At 34.9% G+C, this 26832-nt stretch overlaps 1 protein-coding gene across 1 annotated transcript in view; it reads right to left on the bottom strand.

Annotated features, from left to right (window-relative positions):
- LOC126851381 (uncharacterized) overlaps positions 1-26832 on the bottom strand; it is a 127836-nt gene that overhangs the window by 84772 nt on the left and 16232 nt on the right. The window contains exon 3 of the mRNA XM_050595292.1: positions 7095-7291. The gene's annotated coding sequence lies outside the window, so the exon portion shown is untranslated. The remainder of the gene's footprint in view (positions 1-7094; positions 7292-26832) is intronic.

Genomic DNA, 26832 nt, shown 5'->3' with positions numbered 1-26832 from the left:
AAATTTTTATTTACAATAGTATTTAAAGTTTTCAAACATAGATTGACCATTTATATTTCAAATATTATTTTTCTTATACTATTTATAATATTTTATGTACTAAAATAATTAGAAAAATTAAAAAAATAAATATAGAAAAATTTATTTCAAAATAATTATTGTGTATTTATCATTAATTTACAAAAAAAAAAAAAAACAGCTAATATAATTGAAATCTAATAAAATGGAAACAAAAACAGATATACTAATAATCAGAATAAATATAAACTCATGAAAATAATATTCAAATATTTTGATATTTATGATAATTAATTTGATATTATCTTTCATGTAATGGAGAGAAATAATTGTTATCTTTTGCAATCTTTAATAACACGCGAAAATTAATATGTCCAAAAATTGATACATTTTTTTCGTAAAATCAACCAAACATTTCAAATTTTAATTAATGTACCAGTAAATTATCACATGTTAATTAAATTATTATTATTATTATATGTATTCTGCGCACTCTAAACACGAAGCAATGATTTGTCCGATTGCAAGTTACAGCGTTCGATCGTCGCATACGCGGTATAAATACGGGTCTATCATATAACGTATTCTCGGCACGAGTACACGCGATGCGATCGGATGAATGTGACAGAAGGCGCAAAATCGATTCCATCGGCGTTCTAAATCCCACCGCGACGTGATCCTAAATCTGTCCACGCGACGACACGTCGTTCCGGTCGCGGCTCGCATTTGGCTCGCCTCGTCGACGAATATCTCGAGAGAGCCACCCGAGGAGGTGGCTACCCGATGACAGATCGATCATATTAGGCCGCTCGCCATCGTCGGCGAACAATGAGCGATCGGGCGTTAATGTCGCGATTTGCAGTCGAAGATCTGCACGGAGGAAGGCCGACGCCGCCGTTGCCCGATGGAATACCAAACAGACTGCTGTCTGCATACGGCTTACGCCGTCATTTGACAGCTCTTTCATCGCTTCTACTAGCGACTCTTGAGGCCGCCGCACATGCCTCTTCGCCTTTGCCCGATTCTCTCGCCGCGCAAAAATTATCAAGTGCCTATTTAAAGTTTGAAAAATATTTCTCCAAGAAACTTTGAAATATTTCAGTTATCAGTCTCCTTTCGTAGCATCTTGGAATATAAATGCAAGAGAACTTTTAAATTTTAACTATCATAATTTTATGAATAAGATTCTATTCTAAAAATTTTATCGGCTTATTCCGTCTCCTTCTCTTGCTATCGCAAAAATAATCTAAGCTTGATTAAGAACTCGTATAACGCCTGACGCGCGGACGGAATATCGTAGTTGATTTAATGAATTCCTTGCACAGACGATAATCGCGGCAATTAGATAAACGCGTGCGCGATCGGACTTGGAGCGAGAAAATCTCGTCGCCGGTGGTCGTGACGCGGACAAATCCTCGTTAGATCCTTAAACCGAATAGCCCGCCGGACATTACTCATTGGACGACGACGAACTTCGTTGTAAAAGACACGAGCCACCTCGAGCTCCGTGATGAACTGTAAGCCGACGTTGTCACGTTTCGCTTTGAGAAAATAGAGAAAAGTCGGGAGACTGCAATTCCGTGAACATAAATCGCGAATGTGTTAATCCTTAAAGCGGCATGAAGCTTGGAAATGTCGGATTTAACAGACTGCTTCGACAACTTTTTAAACGTTACACATTTACGATAAAAACGAGTCACGATTGCAATAAGAGTTGATGTTCCAGAAATATCGCTTAAAAAAATACAGGAAAAAAAATTATTTTACATTACACAAATAATTAAAAGAAAAAATAGCGGAATAAAAAAATTCATTTTTTTACGGCAATTTACTTTTATTGCGATTCTTAATTTTTAATTTTTAATATTCATGATATTATCTTATTATTTCTTTTCTTTTCGCCAAACACTATCGATTTAACAATGTATTTATTTATTTTTTTTTAATATTCTAATACACATCTGGACATATAATATGGGATGTTAGAGTTCATGGATAACGCGACACAAAGAAGGAAAGCCATTTTCATTAGACGGAACGATATTGTTGGAATGAAGAGATAACGCTCGGCTATATATTCGCGCCCACCTGCTGGTCGAGATTATTAGCAGAGAGATAATTAAGTTTGTAAAGAAGGAAACGCGAGAGAAATATCAGCATAATTTTTATATGCAAAAAATCTGTTCTGAATTAAGCTATGACTTCACGCGATATATAAGCGCAGCGTTAGTATGATGAACAAAATAAAATAATTAAATAATAATAATAATATTAGATAATATTTAAGAAAATCAAAATTTCAAACGGAGTTTCAAATCAGTGATTCGTATCTCATTGCCTAAGAAATCTTACGAATCGTTGAACATTAGTAAACACTGTGACATTTAATTAAATGCACCTTTTTACGTTATTAAAGTCGTATGTATTTTTCCAACACGCAGTGAGAGCCGCGTTAAAAACTGCAGTTTCAAACATGCATTTCAAAGAAAGAACTTTTGACTAAAGGGAGCTCGAGTATTTGAAGTCCAATTTAATTAAAATCTTTTTATGTTTACAAGCTTCGCGATTCCCAAGCACTGCACGTCGTGAGTATTCAACGCGTGCGCGACGGACGAAATTATGTCACATATGTCGATCGCGAAACCGGCGTGCAATAATCGATATAACATTCGCGAGATGCCGACGCAAACGCAACGGTTTTCTCTTCTTACCTGCCTTAACCGAATACTTATTTGCTTATGAACAATATGTGCTTCTCATTCGCATGTACCCATCGACACGAATTGCCTTGACGATTGCTTAACGTCGCTCTTAGCGTAAACGCGCTATATTGCATTGACATATACGCGCGTATGATCTTACAGAATCAACAACAATTCAAAAATACAATAAATCTATCCAAACAAAAAAACAGTGTAGCTTAATGTTTGCTAAGCGATATCATATTATAAGAATCAATTCTTTAAAGCTAAATAAATTCTAAAATTATGCTAAAAATTTTATATATATATATAGCATATTAGCAATCTTTACATTTATATATTAAATATAAAAATTCTTCCGTTATATAAAATCAAAACTGTCGCAGACGCTTGTTTATTTCATCTCTCGTTTCCCATTTCGATTCCACAGAAATCAATTCCGCGACAGAGCAACGTAGTAAGTAACAAGTGGAGTATAAAATCTGATAAGTTTCCAGCAGATTGCGATTGTCCAATTTACTTGCATCAATCGGATATAAAATGGATACGGCTACGGTAAAGTGACCGATACATCCACAATGTAAAAGCGAAGCTTTATGTATTATATCTTACAACGAAACCACGGAGTGAAAAACGGGTGAAGCCGCAGGAAGGGAGAAACCTTCACAGCAAACTCTCTCAGAAGATGATCTATGCGTTGCTGTGTATGCATCAGTGTATGAATGTGTTTGTATGCATGTACGTGTGTACAGTATATGTATTAGTACAGAATGAGGCAAGCATGAAAGCAATTGCAAAGCGGAAAGTTCAGAGTAAACCAAGTTCGCCTTAGAGAATATTCGAAAAGATGCAAAATATGCTTTTCCTCTCCGCCCTCTATCCGCTCGATTATCGATTAGAAAAAAATGTCTTACCTTAAGAAAAAAAGGAAAAGAAAAAGAAAAACTGTACGGACTGCCGCCGCATACATTATACATAAACTATTTGACGAATTTGGTAACAACTTTTTTTTTAAATTGAAAATTTAAGTTTTCATAACATTAGGAAAGTTCAAGTGGTTTCTTCATGGAATTATTCAGTAAATATTTGAAGCGAACTGCTGTAGCAAAAATTTGAACGACATCAAGCTTGATTAAAAGTGCTTAGCATTACAGATTAAAAATACAGCAAATGTTGTTCAATTAAAAAAAAATATATCATTGATTTAAAAAACAGTATTACTTAATATTTCAGTATTCAAATATTAATCTTTTCTTTAAATTCCTAAAATATTCCATAAAAATTAGTTAAACTTGTAATTTAAATATTTAATTAAATTTAAAATAGAGTCACAAATGTCTCTTTAAATTGAAAATTAAAAAAAAAAAATTTAATTTAAGTTTTCATTGAGAAAAAAATCCGAAAAATAACAGCTTTTACTAACAGAATTATTTAAAGAATTATTGTATTTCCTCGTACGCTATTATGATAATATGGAAATAAATGTTGCAAAAGTTGGTTGAATTTCTATCGCATAATGAATAATGGAAGGTAACATGGCGCCAAAGTGAAACGTTGTCACGAATGTAACAAAAGGACGCCAGTAATGAATCGACAGATTGTCAGTAAAGGATCTCCCGGAAGCCTCTCTCTTTCGTACGCGTTTAATGAGGATTGAATTCATTACCTAACCTGACAGCGGCTAGTATCAATTAACGAAAGAAAAACTCCACGGGCCATTTTCGCACATCGGCTGTCGAGAAAATGATCTTTCGCTTTGTTTCAGTAGACAGACATAATTGAAGGTGGAAAAATTCAAACGCGCCAAGTATCAGAAAGCTGTTTTTTTCATTAACATTGGAAAAATACTTGTCTCTGATCGAGTTTTTAATTGTTCGCGAACATCGTATAAAATGCCAATGCAAATGATGCGCATAATCGTATTCTTAAGTTATTTACGCATAAGTTTAGGGAAGTAACGATATTCCCTCGGTAGCAATAAATTCGGCAGCGATATTCTGTAAATATTGCAACATGCTCGAAAGAGAGATTTGGACTGCATATTACTTATCGATTAACGCATTCCATTGTAAATGCAAAATATGCGGAATTTTGAAGAAGCAGATATCGGAACGCGCAGACTTTTGAGTCATCGTAATAAAAACAAAGTAAAATAAAAAACAATAAACCAGTACAAAACAAAAATTTGTAATAAAATTTGTAATAAAAAACTTTACGTTTTTCTTCTCTATTGCATTATATATAATAAATAATTAATATACAAAATAATAATAAATTGCTATTTATATAATAATCATTATTATATATATAATTAATACATTAAATTAAATCCTACTTGAAATATGTAGTTGATTTTACGAATCAAAGATAAATATTTTAAATATATATTCCCCGTTAGAGATTTCAAATAATCAATTTAAATAAGTATTTCTCTCATTATATGAGCAATAAAATATTCACATATTATTCTCAACAAATTTGTACTCTCATTCTATTTACTTATTTTTCAAAATGTGATTCTTCTTATTTTATTTGTGCTTTTTATCAAATTATATTTTTGTAAATTGACATTAAATAAATAAATAAAATATAGAATAATAATTACTTTTGAAATAAATATGAATCTGTTCTCTTATTTTCTTTGTCTAGTTATTTTTCTTGCTGTAATATTTAAAATAATTACAAACAGACAATGTGCAAGTATTTGAAAATTTTTCATCCCTCAAATATTATTTTTAATAAAAATTTTTAATATTTGTTTAAAATTCTTATTTCAATAATTTTAATTATTGCACTTTAAATAAATATTTCCTATAAATTTATATTTTCATCTATTAAAAAAAAAAAAAAAATAATTTTTTTAAAATGTTTTATCCAAACAAAACTATATTTAAATAATTATCGTTAATAGTCTGTATATTTTAAATATTCATTAATAAATAAATATCGAAGAAGATTGCAAATGTATGTGTATCAAGTTTATCGTAAAGTGATAATAAGTAGTTATTTTACGACATTAGGTAAGCTGCAATACTCTCCAAGATAAGAAACAATGATAATATTAATTTTCAACTTCTTTCGATATATTTAACAATAATATTCAACGCCCTATTTTATTAATATCTTTATCCACGCTAATTATTATAAAAATTATAAATTATATTCTCGATATAACGTTATCCTATGATTTCGTCAAAAAATAAATGTAATTTATTCTTTTATGAATAAGTCTTAAATCAATTAAAGATTCTTTATGAAAAAAATCGCAAAATTAATATAAAAAACAGATATTATTTTCAGTTACTTTAATTTCTCGAAAACATAGCATATATATCCTAGTTTAGTTTCGACAAAATTCGACAAAAAAGGAGAGACTTCTTCAATATTGAGACCCTTAGACATATTTCGAATTATATTTTATCGCGCTGTGATAAATAAATCTACGAGTAGAGATTGACCGGATAAACATTGTTCACTCTACAAAGTTCTATTGTTTCAATTTATCCGTGCACATAACCAGTCTTTTTGTTTTCGCGCATCGCCATCAATCACGACGACGCAATGCAATTATCGCGTCGTCACATTTTTCGCGGCGTCTTTCCAACCAACAGCTTGACAAGGATCCCCGTCGTCCTTTGACGTACGAGGGTGTACGAAGCATTTTCCGCCGGGCAGAAACTATTTTTAGATCACCAGAGAGCTCTCCATTTGGCTCGACAGCACTTCCACGCGGAGAGAGCTAAGGGAAGTGGTAAGTAACCGGAATGTACGCGCGCGCCATCCCATATAAATCCCACGAGTGCAATCCTAGTAGTCCGTTAGGGTGGAACAAACCGTGAATCCCCTTGATAACCGAGAGATCTAAGAAAACACTTTCGAGGACGAAAACTTCATCTCACGAACCGATTACATAACGAGCGATAAAAAATGTAAAATTTAAATAATCCGCGAATGAATAATTTAAAAACCGGATAAAATGCTCTTTGCATTAGAATAATACGGTCATATCATTTGTCCGCTACAAATACTTATCTTTCTCTCGCATATAATCTTATTACACAAATTATTCGAAATTGAGAAGAAATAAAAAAAGATAATATAATGTTATAATTAAAAAATATCGCAATATTATCTGATATAGATTATGCAAAAATAGAATTTTTTTTTATTATATACATATATATAAATTATTTGAAATTGAGGAGAAACAAAAAAAAATTAATCTTTTAATCTTTTAATTGAAAAATATCATAATATTGTTGCGATTCGTCACGCTTTATTGTTTCTTCAAATACGATATATATGACTTTTAGATAGAAAATCCATGGAGGAGTTGATAACAACGCCAAATATGTATGTAGTGAGAAGACTTACCTTACGTTTATTTCCACCTTTTATTTCTTCGGTTTCTCACGTGCCACTCCTTCGAAAACTTCGTTTTCCTCCTCTCGCCGAAGAAACTTTCGAGATCGCGGTAATCGCCGCGCGAATTCAAACAGCACGATACTCAGTTCAAACTGCAGAATGTGTCTTTTCTCATGAAGACCATGACTTTTGAACGATGTAACGATCTAGAACAGAGATCAATAACGATGAAAGATTAGATTAGATTAGATTATGATGCACTAATGCGCTATACTGCGATCTTTATGTGCATAGCTATAGTAGCTGAACAGAAAAAAAAAACGTGTTTCGCGTAATGTAAATTTTGATAACACAAACTTGTAATCGAGTAGATTTATCGATTATATTTCACGTTCGATTTTTTCCCAGTGAATTATTTTTGTATTTAAATATGCAAAAAATATCGTTAAATTTTTATAATTAAAAAAAATATCAAAATCTCGTTATATACACACATTCTAAAATACATATAATTTTTATATATAGCTAGACTTATAGTTTTTATATATAGCTAGACACATGACTTTAATATCTTTTATTGAAGAGTGAATAAGTAGATAAGCAAACAAAGATATTTCAGATTGTATGAGAGAGAAAACAAGTTTTCAAAAAGCGCCACTGTCCCTATAAAATATTTAATAATTTAAACTGCAACTTTAATATATCATTACAGAACGTATAAAATTTTTTTGTTTAAATAATGTTATAACACAAGTTGAAAATTCAAGTTGAACAAAAGCATATAATTAAAGCATGGATATATACATATACTGGCCTTAATATGACAATTCAAAGCCACAATCAAAGTGACAATTAATTGGCTTCTCTCTATAAAATATCTGGCTGATAGAGAACTCTCTCTTTTTCAGCGCGCGATCGATTTTGAGGAGAAATTTGTGGGGAAATTTAAGAGTGGCAGAGACACGCCGGCTTTAATGCGACACGTAAAAGGACTAATGCGCACAGATTTGTAGAACGTCGTCACGTAGTCTTCCGCGTCCGAGTGCGCGGCGAAACAAGTTAATTAAGGGGACCACCCGCAGTAGCATCCTCGTTCCTTTTCCTCAACGAGATTGGAAACGTGCCAAGTCTATCACTCTCGAGGGTCGATTTGCCGCATCGTTCATACCGCCCGCAAGTGATTCAACGTCGACGGCTCTCTCACCGATTTTTGTCTTCTCTTTCTATCATAGGAGAATTAAATAATATCTTCGCTCTGATCGCGATTGATTAATTCATAAGATAAATGGAGAGAAAATAATATTCATTGCATTTTATTAGATATCTTAAAAGATGTAGAAAGAGAAGGAAGACGTTTTACAGAATTGTAAAAGAAACAAAACCGTATCTGGATAAAATTTTTTTTTTCATATTATTCCTACCTCCTCCTCCTCCTCTATTTCTCTCTTCCATGTGCGCTTGCGAATGCGCAGTGCAATTCGAAGTTTCGTCCAAACTTCAGTGAGTTAGACTTCGTCTAAACTGTCCAATTACATAACGGGAGGATTCCAGTGAACCGACGCGACGACGGTGACATCTTCGCGCTGTTCAGTATCCGTGATAGAACTTAATATTTCACCAACTCGTAAAGCGAATGATTAAGACCACCGCGGATCGTCGTAAAATTGTTAAACACGTCGTTTCGCCAACGCGGAGCTTGTCATCATACTGTCAGCTATCGCGAATGATGTCACGAAATCGCCCTCGAATTGTCCATTCACTCACAGATTTTTTTAAACCGAAAATCAGTTCTTTACGCAGCGAGGACTTTAGAAGAAAATCATCCTACGTCGCGGAATCTTTGACATTAAAATTCTCTGGAAAATTGGATCCAACCGGCGGCGCGACGTTGATTCGTCGAACCGACAACTTCCGTGATAGAACGACGACTGCAAAACTGGGTTCTCATTATACCCGGGACTAGATTAGCACGGCTAAATTCATTAAGTTTGCGGGCCGTGTAGGATCCGGGATGATAAATATTTACGTACCATCGAGGGAGAAATGTGGGTTACGTTTGCATATCGCGGAAAGGATATTGGGTGCCGTCACGTCGCGAATGCTATGGATCGAGAACGACGAGGATATACTATACGCATAGTCTCGCGATAAGAGACTCCACTTCCTTCGTGAGTTACGCATTTAGTTGTCCGCTTTTATCGCGCCTCGCTCTCGGTCATTGGCTCCTGTCAACTTACGTTAGGTGCCACGTTCGCCATGTACAACCATTAATCGATTGTGTAAACAGTTATTCTCTTTACTCTTATGTAAATATTTTTTTATTGGAAAATTTACTTTTCCTAAAAAAATTATCCTTTTATTATTTCTCATCCCTATATTCTTGCAATATGAAAATCTTCTTATTAATAAATTCATCTCTCTTAAGATTAATTCGATATTTTTGCTATAAAGATTGACAGGATAAATCGAGTATTGAAAGATTATGAGATGTTCGAAATTCAAGTACTCATTGGTAAATTAACACGAGATATACGAATTCTCGGAATTGATCGATGTCGACATAATTATTAATTATCCGGTACTTATTTCTCGCGAGCAATATCTCTTGGAAATCATACGAGGAAATTAACGCGCAATCAATTGAGATATTGAGGAAAAATTCTTTTGAGGAAGATATATATATATATATATATATATATATATATATATATATATATATATATATATATATCTCTTTCTTAAAAGAGTTTATATATATATATATATATACGAATGGTGGAAAAATTATTTCTATGAAATACTTTTTTTCCACTCTTCTTTTTTCTACTCACATTCAAATACTTATATAGCTTCGATTCCGACGAATCGGACGATGAGCGTGCTCATCAAGTTTTGAAAAGCATCCCGGAGAACGCTTATGAGGCCAACTCGTGGCACGTATAATCGGGATTCGCACGAGAGTAAAGGCTCGCGCACCGAGAGATTCCGAGAATTCCGAGAATCTGCGCGTCTCCGCGCGATTCCTCCATCATTATGCACGTGGCGTCTGTATCTCCGCGCTCTTGAATCTCGTCCTCGAAATGTCACGAGAACGATAACCGGGCCAAATTAGAGAGATATAGGGTTAAGTGCTACGCGCGAAATATTTCGTGCATATGTATGTATAATGTAAATACCAAGTCCCTGATTACATCTCGAGGATTCAATCCATTTGCCTCGGGTCTGTTACTGTCGTGCTCTCTCTAACTCGCAACGTCACGCGAACGAAGACTTATGTAGAGCTTTTTACTACAGAATCTAAATTACATATGTACTCTCTACATTATGCAGTTCAACAAAAAAAAAACAAGCTTGAGAGAAAAAAAAAGTAATTGTCCCTTGCCAAGTTTTTTGATATTCAATACGATTTTACTTTATGCGATTACTTCGAGAAGGTTTTGTCACAATTTGAGAAACTTCAAGTTAAAGTAAGAAAAAAGGCATTTTTAGGATAATGTATCATTTAAAATTCTTCATCTAAAAGTTATCTAAATTTAAGATACATGACGTTCTAGAAAAGGTCTATTTTGTTTTTTTTTTTTTTTTAAACTATGTTGTGACAGCTTTCAATTAAAAGAATTTCTTGTTAAGACTAAAATTAATAATAAAATTGTTTTTAGCTTTAATTTTCCTAAATTTGAAAAAAATTTTTTTTCAATTACTAACAATTTTAACAATATTTGATTTTGAAAAAAATAAAAATTTGTCGAACCCGTCGTAATATGATAAAATGAATTAAAATAAACTTTCTTTACAATTTTAATCTCTCCTTAATTATGATGTAATGGATTTCATCATTTCTAAAACATTAACATATTAAATACTTAATATAAAAATTACAAGAAATCATGATCCTTTCTTTTGGATTCAAAACAACTATTTTTTTTTAACTATATTTTATAAATATATAAATATATAATCTCTGTTATGTTATATGTATATAGCTCAGATTCTAGAACTTATAAACTGTCAAAACATTCAGATTTCTCTTGCGCCGTCAAACGAAACTGACGTTCTCGTTATTCGAGGCAGCATGAATGCAACGTTACTGCATCACTAATGTGAGATGCAGCTACGAGATGGTATTTTTCTCTCCTCTTCCCGCTTCGCGTCTTTACTCGCCGCGTCGCGCGCGCATTCGGTAAAGTAAATGAATGACTTACCTCGCGTACGATCGTTTATTCATGCGCAGCTCATAAATGAATCATCATGCACATTCGCTCGCGCTCCTCGGGCCAACGAGTCTTCAGTTCAACGACAATTACACTCGCTTTCCGCTCACCTTGACGACCCGAGGGCCCCCCCAAGGACGTTTTTAGACGTCTCTCGTGTTCCTTCCCGCCATTTCGCTTTACGCTCGTGTTCTACTTCCTTTTTATATGCATCGAATTATTTAGCAAGAAGCAACTCTGAATTTTTCTCAAGTTTGCATTTCTATGTCATCTCTATGACATTAAAAATCACAAACTAGCAGTGAAAATAATTAGTTAAATTTCTGTTAGAAAAATTCCGATTCCAACTTCAAATTCAACGAATCTACCAAAGTTATATTTTTAAAAAGTAATATTAATATATATAAAGTAATATATATATATATATATATATCTTTCTTTGATGTTATATTTTCGTCTTTTCAAGATTTATCTAAGACTTACTGAGTTAATGCAAGAGCAATCCCAATCGAGTGCGTTGCATAAACGTTCTCCGACCTAGCTCGCAAATATCGGAAATCGACATTTGACCCAAGATGTCAAAGCGAAATATAAAGACCTTTTAGTAAGACATTTACATCTAACAATAAGCAAAAGGTTTTGACACACAAGCTGCTGTGTGTATGTGTGTGTGTGTGTGTGTAAGTGCACGATCGAGTATGTACTGATTAGGAACTTTGGTCTCTTTGGAAGAACCAAGCAACTAACATAAAGATGGGGGAGAATAACAATAGCGGAAAAACTCGCGAGACTGTAAGGGGAAAATAACATAAGAAAAGAAAGGTAAAAGAAAATATCAAATATTAGTATCAAATATTTACGCTTTCGTGATCGGTACTTCATCATCGTCGTTATTGAAAGAAGCTTTCAAAAATGAATTAACCCAAGACAAACTCTTTACGTTACTGACAAGCATCGCGTAAGCAAAACTTTAATGAAGTATTCAACAGAACGGCTATAAAGCAAAGAATAAATTCGCCACTTAGTTATTATTTATGTCTTCTTTTGTCACTCTACAGAATAATCGGAAAGTAATGGAATGTAAAATGCGCCGGGCTTGAAAGAATCCTCAAACGGAATCTTTAAGCGGGAACTAATGCGATTCATACCGATCCCTCCACTGAAGACTTTGCTGATAATTCAACGTAATTTCCCAGATAATAAAATACTGATAAGTCATTTAGCAGTTAAAAATCACCGTTATCAGCAATCGTATAGCTTATAATTCATTGATAATTTGAAATACGGCGTCATTTTACGCGATAATTTTGCAACAATAATTAATTTTATCATTGAAAAATTCTTAAAATTTACAATATAATTTCTGTGTTTTCTTTACGTTCTTTATATTCTTTCAATATTTTTTTAAAATAACATAAATTAATTCGATTTATATTTTCAAATTATCACTTTTCCTCCGCTCGTCTCGCCTTATATTTATTCTTATATTAAATTCGGTTCGAAGAACATTTCCCACATCGACAAAAACAGAAAAATATTTTCGTAACCAATCCGCAAATCATAAAAGCATAGATAAGAAAAAGACGCCATCCGAGATAGATCGACTATCTACTGTATAAGACAAAAGGGAGGGGAAAAAAAAACAAAAACGATATGTACGTTCCTCGGCGTGCACCGACGAACAGCTGCAACTTTTCGCACGTGAATATCGACAAACGCTGCCGATGATACTAACGATGACATCGTTTTTGACGGGAAAGGTGACGCCCAAGATGACGGTGATAAATTGGCGGCGCCTTCCTTCGTCGTAAAAGCCGGGAAGGAAAATCACGTGACGGCCACGTGCGATTTGTCCGCGTCCCGGACCCGTTCGAGCGAAAAAATATATTTGCGAGGTAACGTCAGCGATTCCAAAAGCATAAAGATGTTTATCAGATAACTCTGACGGGTACTACAAGGCCGGAGAGATCGGCGATCCCTATTCCAATTCATGAGAATAAGCGTTTGTATTTTTCGCTAATAAATATTGAAAAATGTCATTCGAGTCACTTGCTCGCAAAGATATTTTTATGTCAGAAGAATTTCAAAAGAAAACAATACAAAAGTGTCGTCGTATTTCGAAAGTCTCAGTTTTTCTTATAAAACGTTCTTTCAAAGTAAACTTGATAATCTTTTGACAATCAAGAATAATATTACATATCATGTTAAAGCGACATGATTTTAGTATACAAGAATATGTTTCAATTATTGCGACTTCTCAAGTTATATAGTAAAAATCTGTATAGAGACATAAATATCATATATAAAATATATAAAATCCGAGATATCAAACTGGAAACATGTTTTCCGATTTTTTTAGCTGTTTCACTTTTAAACTTTTCACATTCGGTCGAGATAAGATTATAGAGAGATGACTCATTCTACATAAGAAACGTGGAGAAACCAGATACACTTTTGAGTTTACATAATAATCTATTTCCTCAACAAGCTGTCATTTAAAAAATATTGATATAAAAACAGCATACATTGAAACAGCATCAAATATTCCAGTCGAATACGCGTGGGTTTGTCGAGAAAAATTTGTGAAAGGAAACATGATAATGCTCTCCGGGAAACAAACTCTCCTCGGAAACGGCCTATAAAAATATCTTAGTATCGAAAGTGATCTGACAAAGCAACTTCGACTTGCTGATGATGAATTCTCTCAAAGGCGTTTATCGTCGACGCACGAAAAGCAACGTTCAAGCTAATCGATCGCTGCATACAACGAGGCGCTCTGTTGAGGATTGCATCGTATCGTATTATAATGTATCGATCACGATCTGCAACGAGGTAATTATTGTCGACCTTCGTAGCAAAACGCCTAACCTATCTACCTATGCATATGTGTATACATATATATATATATATATATATATATATATATATAAGCCAACGATAATCGCAGGACGTGTAACGAGACAATTAAGCTCGCAGGAAGTCCGTAAGAGGCAGCCACTCGAAATTTAATTGGCGGCATCGCGATATCCGCGCGCCCGTTTCCAAGTTAAATTCGAATCGATTAGCTTAATCGTGCCGCGGATAAACAAGCTGGCGACGTAACGCTGCTCGTTATATCAAAATACATCGCGGAAGAATGAAGCAGATAGATGCGCAGATATGTCATGTAAACAGAAAATTACATATCACATCGATCTCTTCGATCGAAGAGAAGAATCTAATTGGACGCAATCGATTTAAATGTTACTTATTTATTAAATAAATATTAATTAAATATTTGCATCAAATACAATATAAATTCTGTAAAAAATTTTAAATCTTCAGCAAAATCATGCAATCCAAAAAAATTCTTTATATATTATATATTTTTATATAACGCACATTCCAAGTCTTAATTTATATACATATATATTATAAGTAATTTATATATTAATAATTTTTTGTTATTCATTTTTTTATAAAATAGGATTCGTTAATGTAATTTTATTCAATTATAATTTTTTTAAAACTTTGTTAGAAATTCCAATGAAGAATGAAATAACCACTCTTTCTCTCTCTCTATCTTTTTCTCGTAACAAAATCTTCTAAATTATTACTAGAGAAAAATTGACTTGATATCAAGAGGGAGAGAAAATCCTATTATCGACTCCAGTTTTTCCAGCCTGCACGAAGAGTTCCGAGACGCGCAAGCCTTTAAGGCAAACGATATTGCGAGACTTAAAGGGGCGCATAGAGCGAGAGCGGCGACGGAAAATTCCTTATCTCCGTGCAAGTTGCACGTTTCGTAAAAATCAAAGGCTGTCTTGGCCGCGTCGCGAAAAGGAACGACGGTTGGGGAGAAGTGGAAATAATTGGCGGGGTCGAGTGTTCGCAACTGACGGCGAAGAAAAAGCATAGCGAGTCGCTGTCGGAGAGTCGGCGAGAATAAAAATTGCAACGTTCGCGACGGAAAATCACATTCCTTTGTGCACAGCGTTACATGCGCAGTACAGGAAGAAGAAAAAAAAAGATCATTTTTATATATACTTGTCAGACGATAAAGAAGAGAAAAGACGTAACGTCGATTTTTACCGCGAAACCGCAACAAGATGGCTATGATATCCTAAACTCTATTTATAATAGCGTGTCGGATAGGTAACGCAACGTGCATTGCATTATATTTCCGGATATTTATTCTAGTTGCATAAAAAATAGCAAATAATTTTTACAGAAAATTTGAACATTTTTTTTTTCCATAATAAATACAAAATGTTATTTTTTATTTCTTATTTTTTATTTGACACACTCCCAAAGAAATGAAGAGAGAGAGAGCGAGAGAGAGATTTAAATACTTAAAGAAATTTTTTTTCTCGTATACATTTCGCTGATAATGAGATTTATATAAAACATTATTTTCAATAAATATACCGAACAAGTTATACCATGAAATGGAATATATATATTTAAGTCTCCCATCGGAACATGACTCTCATTAATATTGCACGTGGACTGGCGCAAAGTAATTTACGCGCGAAACAAAAGTGCTAAAGATAACTCGTTAACATCCGAGGACGAGACAAGCAATTAGCCGTATCAAACGGCAACTTCGTGCAGCGTTCCCATGGACGCTTCTCGTCTTGCCTACGTGGAAGCAATAAGCTCCGTTTCCATCGTGATATCGATAATTTGATCCCTCGTCAGCTGTTTCAATCTCGAAAACGACGTCTGGAAGGCTGCACTCGAGGAGGAAGGAGCTCGAAAACTCTCCTTCATGTAATACTTGTCTTTCTCTCTCATTCTTTCTTTCTACCGCTATTAACATCCTAATTGATATCCCTTTTCGACAACTCAATAATATTCCGTGGCATTCTCGAGTTTGTTCGCGTATAAAAATCACATATAACGATACTAAAGTTTTGAAGAGAAATTGATTTTACCCGCGCGATCTTCGTCTCACTTGGCGAACGCAAGAAGAGTAACGCTCTGTTTAAAGAGAAAAGAAACGCGCAAATATATTGTACGTCGTCCTCCTGCTCCCGACGGAAGCGAACATAGGACACTTCTCGTTTTAAGTTTCCGTTCGAGCCGCGCGATATATTTAGCTACCGTGACATTTTTCCCCAGAGCTGTCGTTTCGTCCTCGTGTATCTTTCATCCGCCTCCGCGTCGATTTGCAGCCAAGTGAAATAGAGAGAAGATGTTGCAAAATGGGAAAGTTATTTCTCGTTAATGTAAACATTTCCTTATTCTATGTATATGAGATACAAGATCCGTAGAAAAAAATACTGTTGCCGATATTCTGTTAAAAAAGAAAGTCACAATGTTTTTTTTTTTTTATATATATAATTAAAATTAAATCTAACCCCTATAAAATAAAGCGAAACGATTTGATAATTGATATTGTGATTTAATGAACATTTTAATCATTAATTAAAATATCACACACATCTACATCCACATCTAACTCTCTCTTATAAAAAAAAAGTGATAAAAAAAAATTACATGATACATTCTCATATCTCATTTTGCACAGTAAAATCAATAATTGTTTTTTTTTTTTTTTCACATTCTCTTATAACAAACGAAAAAGCTGTAATCGCGTATTCTATTTGATTCAAAATGAAATTTTCGAGTCCTGTGGACCAAGTGTAATATTATATATCGAGATAATGAACAATCTGTTAATAACTCATTGTTGCTGCATATTATCCATTACGCTGCGCTAATTAATTCTAACAAACAATTCTCTAACGCGTATCTAATGATATCAAATCTCTATTCGACTAGAAACCCAGATTTAGACCGCCTATCAAAATTTAATGGATCATTAGATAAACGATTATTACGTAAACTGAGCGTCAATGGTAGTAGAATATTTATTTCAGCAAAACGTTTCAGCGGGTTTGCTCGAGGACCTCATTTACGCCGATTTAATATCACCGTGTTTGCAACTTTATCGAATGCGTTTGGCTATCTGTATTTAATTAGCATAACAATTTGTGAATTTTTATATTTTATGCGTTCGTTATCGTGACTTAATTTATCATTTGCAACTTAAGAATTTAATTAATTTTTATTTTATTAGTATTTTATTTTATCACATAATACTCTTTGCTATCAGAATCTTTTTCATTTTATCGCTCGAGAGAAATACGATGCGAGACATGTCAGAGAAGAAAGTAACATACAAATACACATTTTTCTCTTGCTCGAATTATTAAATCCGTAATCTCAACTAACCTGTATTTATGCAATTTATCCACTACCGTTTTTCTGTGGAAAAGCTACACGTGTACACGATGGAAATATCCGCCCGGAAATATTTCTATGCTCGCGCGACGCGACCTGTAACTATATTTGCGTTTTTTTCTCAACTGAAAACAGGCAGAAACATTAAAATGTAGAAACGGCAAATGTACGAGAGGATTAAACAACGATAAGGATTATAACAAAATTTTGCAGCAAGAAAAAAACCTATAACTTCTTCAAACGTCAAAATATTTTTACTAAAGAGAAGAGACAATAACAAATTATAGTAAAATAATAATTAAAATATCCAATTAACATCCGCACTTCGTATCGTGCAAAAAAATTTTAGAATCTCTCGTTATTATTTCCAGAGCCAGTATTTTTTCAATATCCTTAGATATTATTTACAATTTTTCCTAGAAACAAAATGAAAAAAATATAGCTGAATATGTAGTTTTGAAGACAATTTTTCCGGTTGATGAAATCTATCGACATAATCACCGGTGCATCTAACCGAACATATACAATAAAACTCGGTTGGCGCAAATACAATCCGGAACGAGTTTGAGAGAGTGATACCGCGATATTGCGGAAATTACAAAAGAAAGGACTGAGAGACCTTGTGTCGCCGCTGCTTATCGTCCCGCGGGAAAACAAATTTCAATTATCGTTCGTTCATTAAGCGCCTTAAGATTTCCCCGGCGTTCCCCATCGACACGACGCGCGAGAAAACGACAAGATCGGAAGATAGAGGATAGAGAAAGACAGAGAGAGAGAGACAACGACGGATCGATGAAGGGCAGAATGTACATACGTACAGCTCTGTCCATCGGCAAATTCGATCAATATGTACGGCAGATTTCGCGCGAATCCGCAAGCCGCACGCCGACCAGATGCGTTTCTGGGTGACGCGATATCATCGATTTACGTACAATTGAGAGAATATCACGTGTGCCAAGAGAGGCGTTCAGAAATTTAAGCACACGTTGCCGCGTTTGTGTGTACATATATGTTTGTGCGCGACGCGGTTATGTGGTAAAACGAGGTAAATGGAGTAGAGAACGAACCGTTAACCGCTGCTGTTTAAGTAATTAAATCTTTTGCCGAGAATGAGAATAATAGTCTCGTCACGTATGTGCACTATTGAACATTGATTATATTTTCGAAAATCTTGAATTTTTTGTCGTTAATTTTATGCATATAAAACGTATTATTTAAATTTGCAATGAGTTAATATGAATTTGATAAGGAAAAAATACGCTATTATATTAGCGATAAAAGATGATAGAAAGTGATAGTCATCAGGTCATCACCAATAATTCGATAATACAGTTTTTTGTGAACTGTATTATATAATAATTCGAAAATACAATTATGTCTTTTTACCTAAAAAAATTACATATTACTTTGTATATATGTAGCCGTAGACATAGTTATAAATTTATTAAAATCATAAAATTTATGAGATTACGGGATACTTGAATTAAATAATTTATATGTGTATATGTCTTTATTATATAAATTTACTAAATAATGTAATATTATTTTTTTTTTCCTTAAATTTATATTCAGTAAATTATCTTGCTTCAAACGCAAAACTTCAATAACTTCTTATATATAGATACACATATACACGTGCGTGTATCATAGCGCTCGCATTAATTTTGCAGATGCTACCCCGCTGCTACTTGCACAAATATCAAGACTTGAAACGCCGCTTACTGCACATATGGCGGTGTTTGTCGTCACGTTCTGTACGGGTTTTGCATTTTTCATTTTGTACACAGCCGGCCGTACGTGCGTCAAGATACAAGCAAATTAAACGGATCGAGGTGACTCTCGTGATGCGAGAACGATCAGACGTTAAAGCACCCTCTCATATAACATCAAGTGTCATCATCCGTAGAAGTGTAGTGAAAAATTAGCTATCTTTTATTGATAAGATTAAAATAATTAATCAAATTAATTTTATGATTAAATAAAATAATTATGTCATAAGATTCATAATATAATATTGTCTTTTATACACTATATATATTTTTATTCTCGTACACATTTCGCGTGTATATCACAATACAATTCAAATATAGTTTCATTCTACACAAACTACATTTGTTTTTTTCCTCAACATTCATTCCGAGATGCGAGGTTTCGCGCGCCTCACTCAACGCAGTTTCTGACACGAGGCGCGACCTCGCGCCTTCTCATTTCCCCGAGCGGATAAAAACTGCCGAGAGGAGAAATAAAAATTGCCGAGGGAGGAATAGAGGGTAACGAGAGAGTATGGACCATAAAGTAGATCGTAAAGATGCGGCTCGTATTTCTGTGCTCCGTCGACACGAAAAATCCGAGGCCGCGACGCACGGGATGCGCGCCGGCGAATTGGCGGCCTCACCTGCGGCAAGGCAGAGGTGCATCGGATGCAGCTATGATCAATAACTCGAACCGTACTCAGAACACACCGTGCCCACCGTCGACCCGTCAGATCTTGGGTTGCTCTCCACCTCCGTCTCTCGTCCATCCATCTCACCACCTCCCTCTTGATACTGACACGTGCATGCTTAAGATACGCACTCTGACAATGAGACGCTCATGTCAACTGATTATTATTCTATTCGGGAATATAAGGGAATTCATATAATATTATAAATATATATCAACGTTAATATATATTATTAGACAAATAATAAGTCAATTATTACGATTAGAAGTTATTGTTAAATAATTTGTCTTCCGAATTGCCGTACCTTCGATCCTCATGGATAAATAATTTTTTTTAAAATGCCTTGGATAAATGACGCTATTTAAATTAATATAATATATACTTAATATAAACACATACATCGCGCTTTATAGTCTCGACATAAATTGTAAATGGCTATGTTAATCTTGCGGTAAAAACATGCCGAAATCGTTTCCAGCGCTGCGAAATATTTTGTGAAATTATCAGAGATATAGATTCGTTATATAAAAACAAAAATTTAGTAAAAACCTTCAACATAGCCACAAAAACGACGCGAGTCGACCGACACATATCATCGCTGAGTGAGCATATTTTTTTTTTTTTTTTCTTGTCTTTCTTTTTATGAAAGCATCAAAGTTTCGTACATATGCGGGCCATAAAAACATTCGCTGTTATCGCACGCACGTTCCGTAAATTCAGGTTTGTCTAGGGGCCGCTTGCTTGTAGTATCGTTATCGAATGCAAAACGGCTATAGGCACGACAGGCAAAACCGCCGGGGCGTGACGATAGTAGCTATCCGCAAACAATGCCTCAATGGCCACGATTAAACGCGACGACCGTACGTCGCGAAGCGCATTATCTAAGCAATAACCTTAGGCAATCAGGCTAAACGGCTCTCCGCATGCTGGGGGATCTCTACAACATTTCACGCGAACCTCTCATGACAGAGCGTAATTCAGGCGGCAAATTGCATATATCGAGCTCGTTAGAGTATCCGGCCGATGCCACTTTCAGATTTCCGAATTTCGAGAAGATGTAAAGAAACAAAGCAATAATCGATTAATAAACATCGTGGTCAAAGGCGATCGTTATTTCGCTTCGTACCTTCGAGGAACGGAGGAAAGGAGGATCACTGTTCCTCGCCGTAAAAAGAGGAAGCTACGAACACAATAAGCACTTTGCCGCGTTCCAACAACGTATAGAGTTCTTCGAATGAAAAGAATCAAGAGATTCTTTTGCGCACGCGCTTAATCCCTTTTTATCACATCGTCCGACATTTAGAAGGACGAGGACAGGAAAGAGCAAAACTAATTTTCTCTTGCAACAAGTGGTAGAAAAATCATTACGTTTCACGCTTTTAAACGTGCGCTCGGATTGACGTGAGATTTTTATCGAATAGACCGCAAGTCATGATATTTGAAACAAAATCTTTATCATTTATTATCAGATATAACAGTATATAATTATGATTTTAAATGTAGAAAATTAATATTCTCATAGTATTTATGGAAAAATACAAAAATGGGAATAAATGCGTCCAATTTTTTTTTTTTTTTTTATTACAATGTGTCTAAAATTTTGAATTATTTTCTTCGAGATACAGAGATGTAAATACTTGATCTTGATAAGAAGTGACAAAAAGAAATTTTACATCATTTTAAAAATAAACAGCTCTTATAATGACATGTAATGGACTAACGCGCGTTATTTCCCATTTAAAAAAAAAAAAAAATGATCGTTATAATACCCGTTAAAAACACGCAGAAAAACTGACAGTACAGTGAGTGACACCGAAGGAGGTCGCGGGATTGCATGTTGCAATCATTACTGCCTCCTCTGAGTAATTTTCGCAAGCAGGCAGAAAAAAACAGAGGAAATAAAGAGAGAAAAAATGAAAGAGACGTAGAGAGAAAGAACCAGAATGCTCGTAAATTCCACGGCCGTCGCGAAGTCGGATAAACGTCGGTCCCTAATGCGGGCCTAAACCGAATTATGCGAATCGGTGCGAATAATGGGGCCCCTACGGAAAATGTTGCGGCCTCCTTTTTTCGTTTCAAGTGTTATTAATAGCCTCAGCTAACGTACACAAGAGAAGCCGTAGTGTCACATGTCCTTTCCATCCTATTTCGATCGCTATCCCTTTGCGAATTAAATATGCAAGATATCCCTTCTATTATTTATATTCCGTGATTTAAACATTGTCTGAAAATAAGGGTTCTGTGAAAAAATGAAAAAAAAAAAAAAAAAATGACAAATCCAATAGTCTTTTGCTGACTCAGCGTACTGTCATCATATTTATGTGTAGGCATCTAATTACTTTCACAAATGACAGGAAGTATGCCTGAAATTTATATATATAAAAAAATACATGTTTTCATGAATTAAAAGTTTATCTAAGTCATAATTATCATGTTTCAAGTTCGAAGCAAGTACATAAGAGGAAACAATTTAATTAATTTCCAAAGATTCCACTTTCTTGATATTTCTACGATATCATATAATAATCAATGTAATTTTTTAAGAACGATGCGCGATTTCTAAATTTATATTTGTAATACAAGTTTCTCAGAAATCTTGTAAGTTTTTATCTTCTCTAACACTGAGAAAACATCCTTGAAAACTTTTCAGATCCGCCCTTGAGTCTAAGTAGAGAATACCTATGTCGTCTATTGTCTATCATACCCCGTGTTCACATGTCGCTCCTTTGTCTTGTTATTTTAAAACTATCACCTCTCGCCACGTCTCAGGCACAATCTATTCTCTTAATCGTTTGATATTCTATATCGTTTCATACGAGTTTGAGAAAAACACACGAAAATCTCCATCGAAAACGTTTTACGATCGTGAAACATACGATGATTTCCAACATATCGTACAATCTGTGGAACTAAACGCGCGAAAGATTTTAACAGCTACGGATCTCTTCGGAGATCGTTCGATTTACGTACGCAAAGTTGTTTACGTCCACGTAAACGTCAGCTATATAACTACGCTCTTCGTATTTAAAAGACACCCCGTATAACACGGCCGTACGAGGGTAGAAGCTGGAATAGCCGAAGAAAATCGAAGGGCTCTATTCTTAGGACTGCGGGCGAACCGATGCATATGTATGTCGTGAGTCTGTTATGCGCGTATATTTACGCATATATTACGCGTGTCATGAGCAAGTACATTATGTATACATTATATACCTAGATACGCCTGTGTATATTACTTATTATTATCTTATCTTCGGCCGCATATATTATATATGCGTTGCTGTGTTTCTCGCATGCGCGTATATTGCGTATATTTATTACGCGTATTAGACATTACGTGCGTACGTATATTACACGGTTATTAGACATGGACATATTCGTATGCACACGTGACGCTGAAACTTTCTATTGTACGGTTCAATGTGGAGTATCGTGACGTCGTGTCATAAATTTGGAGCCACTGGCTTGATTTCGCGTTTCACAACCAAACGGAGAAACGTCACAAATTGAGAAGCGGTGGAAACGAATTAAAATTAAAGTAGGACAGGTCTAGAGTGATATGCATATCTAACGGCGTAAAAGCAAGTACAGTAGCAAGCGTAGTTCAATGCAGAAGCGATTATATATTTTTTGTCTATGGAATTACGAGGCAATTAATTCAAGATTAATTATACATAAATTCAGTGTCCTTTAGCACAAAAGACAAAACGGTGCGCATTGAGTTTCGATCGAAATAATTTCTGCGTTACAGGAACAAGCGCCTAAGTAACGAAATAAACAGCTGATTGTCAACTTGTTGATAATCGCATTCTACGTCAGTTCGTGACATATTCCGTATGTCGGAAGAGATGATATTCAATCGACTGACATCAGACAAATCGCGAAAGAGGCAGAATTAATTGGCTCCGGTAGCCCGCGGTTTATCGGCTTTCGATTAATTAAGGGCATCAGAAGGATACGCGCGCGAATATCGCGACGGTGGGATGCTTTCGGAAACGCGTTATGGAAATGCACACACTGCGTGCGAGCGTGTATCCTAATTGCATCCTCGTGTCGGCTAAACGTGTCGTATACACTCATACATTCGCAGAGCGTCGAACGCGGGCGAGTTTATCGAGAGTTTAGAGTCTCTCTCTCTCTCTCTCTCTCCCTCTCTCTTACCCTTCCCGATATACGATAGAACTCAAACTGCTTCCCAGTTCCTGAGAGCAATTACTCCCGTCGGCTATAATTACGCGGCGATGCGCAGCGCTCGGCGTATTGCGAGAGTCGTTAGATAAGACCGGCATGTTCCGAGGAAAGCGACGGAGAGAACGAAGAAGCGACCCCGCCGATGAATTCTCCTTTTCCTCCTTTTATGTACTAATTCGCCGGACGGAAGAGGGAAGAGAGGAGGAACACGAGATTGGATTTAAAATAATTAGAATCCGACACTAATTGACGCGTATCTTCGGGCGATTACTTTGAAAGCTTGCACAAACGTTTGAAAACCGTGTCCATATTCCATTTCTCGACAAGATACGAAATGAATCTCGCCAATTATTAAATTTATACAATACATATACATGGTTTTCATTATCAAAATATATCAATATATTTATTACGGTATGCAATTTTATTTGTTTGGAGGTTTTTTAATTTTCAAAATGAACGAATGAGTTATTTGCTCTTTCCACGAGCAAACAGTTTTATATGAAACTGTACAGAATAATTTAGCACATATACTATTACCAAGCGATTTTATGAAACAATTTCTGACTATTCTATAAAATCATTGACTGTATTAATAATTTTATGAAATATCAAGTGATTTTATATAATTGCTTATTTTCTTCACGAATGTAATTCGAGATTTTATAAAATCGCTGATAAATACATTTTAACATCGTTATAGTTTTCAAGACTAACCTACTTATTTTATATAATTGGCAATTTAATAAAAACACCAATCAATTATTTTACATATCCACACAATATATATATATATATATATATATATATATATATATATATATATATATAATATCGAAACGACATCTTGTGTAGAGACAACAAAGAAATTTATATTTGGAATTTCGTATAAATTTGAAAACGTCAAAAAAATATTTCAGTCACATACCTGTACGAATCCTCCTTGAAAATATTTAAGCATAATATTGCGCTATTTTACAATAGAGAAAAAATTTCTCGCATTTCTTTAAAATTGTCTCATTTTGTACACGTTCCCAGAAACGATCCTAATAGAGAAACCCCAACTTGATCCGCGTTTACCGCGAATGTCACGGGAATCCACGACTGCGGAACATACTGAGTGAGAGAAAGAGAGAGAGAGAAAAGAAGAAAGAACCTATCTAAGCCATGTTTGGTCATTCGACGGATAGCCTCGGGCCGCTGCGTTTGTTCCAGAAACACACGTGGTTTGCTTTTGAGGACAAGTCAACTGACAGGGCGCGGAACAAATACAGCGCCCCGAGGGGGAGTAATTCCCATTCGCGCGCTCTTCTATACATGCAAATGTTCTCGCCTTCGGACACTCGGCTAATTGTTACTGAGACGCCGCGCGTGACCGGCATGGGGTGAATATAAATAATACTTTCGGAATCTGTCGCGAGCAGACGGAAAATAATAATTTCCTATTGTTGGGTTCGCGTGCGAAACATCGCGTTCGTTCCGAGGAGTTTCTCGCTTTTAATCAAATGTATTCTCGTAGAACAAACGTCTCTTTCGATAATTAAATTAATTAATAAATTAATATCAGTACAAGTACATATATATATATATATATATATATATATATATATATATAATATTCTAATATATTAAAATATATTAATTATGTTAATATACTTTAATAACTCTCTAACAACTTTCCAAAACGTTTGTTGTAACAAATTTGTTACAAGAAAATTAAAGGATTTTTTATTACATAACAAAAATAGATTATTTATTTCTTGTATTTTGAGATAATTAATAGAGATCTATTCAATATTAATTTTTGCATAAATCGGTGATAGTTCAAAAAATCGAAAATGCTTACAAACGTTTAAATATTTTGTCGTTTTAATTGCTACTGTGCTTATCACGGAGCAATATACTTCTTAAAAATTATTTATTCTATCTTTTTCTCGAGTGCACTTCATTAAATTGCAATGTCATATCATGTAGTTAGATTCGTTACCTCGCAAATCTCGCTTATCTTGCACGAGCAGCTTGCATCTATTGCCACATTGCTTCGAACAGCGTGTTTAGATAAAAGATACCCAACAGATAACTTATCAATTTCAAATATCGACTCGCATTAAAATCGTAATGATAGAATCGATTACTCCAAGACATCGCAAATATAACATATCGTCGTCGCTCAAATGATATCCACGCGGAAAACCTACTATCTTTTGATAGACTTTTAAAAATTGATAACATGTCAGAGGTGTTTTTATCGGGCACGTGTAACGAGCACGATGTCGCGATTCGAGAAATCGTTCGGTATCGCGTTTCGTTCGCGAGATTGCGATCATCAACGGGGTGCGCATCGATAGAAGGACACGATGTTGATGATGATTCTACGGAAGAAACCGTAAATCTTCGTGAAAAAAGCCCGGTTGCAAACGCGTTCCGAAATAAGAGAAAGAAAGAGAGAGAGAGAGAGAGAGAGAAAGAGAGAGAGAAGAAGAAGAAGAAGAAGAAGAGGGAGAAGACGAAACAGAGAAGAGAGAAGGGAAGGCAAGAAATAAGGACGCAAGGAACGCACGCAGGAGGTGGCCGACGTGTGATGCTGGATGAGGACGAGACCCGTGGAATGCACAGAATGCGTCCGGCGCACCTGCTTGCAGGCTTCAGCTCCAACTGAGACGGCTCGGATCGT

Source organism: Cataglyphis hispanica, chromosome 8 (assembly GCF_021464435.1).
Source record: "Cataglyphis hispanica isolate Lineage 1 chromosome 8, ULB_Chis1_1.0, whole genome shotgun sequence".
Lineage (NCBI taxonomy): Eukaryota > Metazoa > Arthropoda > Insecta > Hymenoptera > Formicidae > Cataglyphis > Cataglyphis hispanica.
This window is presented reverse-complemented; position numbering and strand designations above follow the sequence as displayed.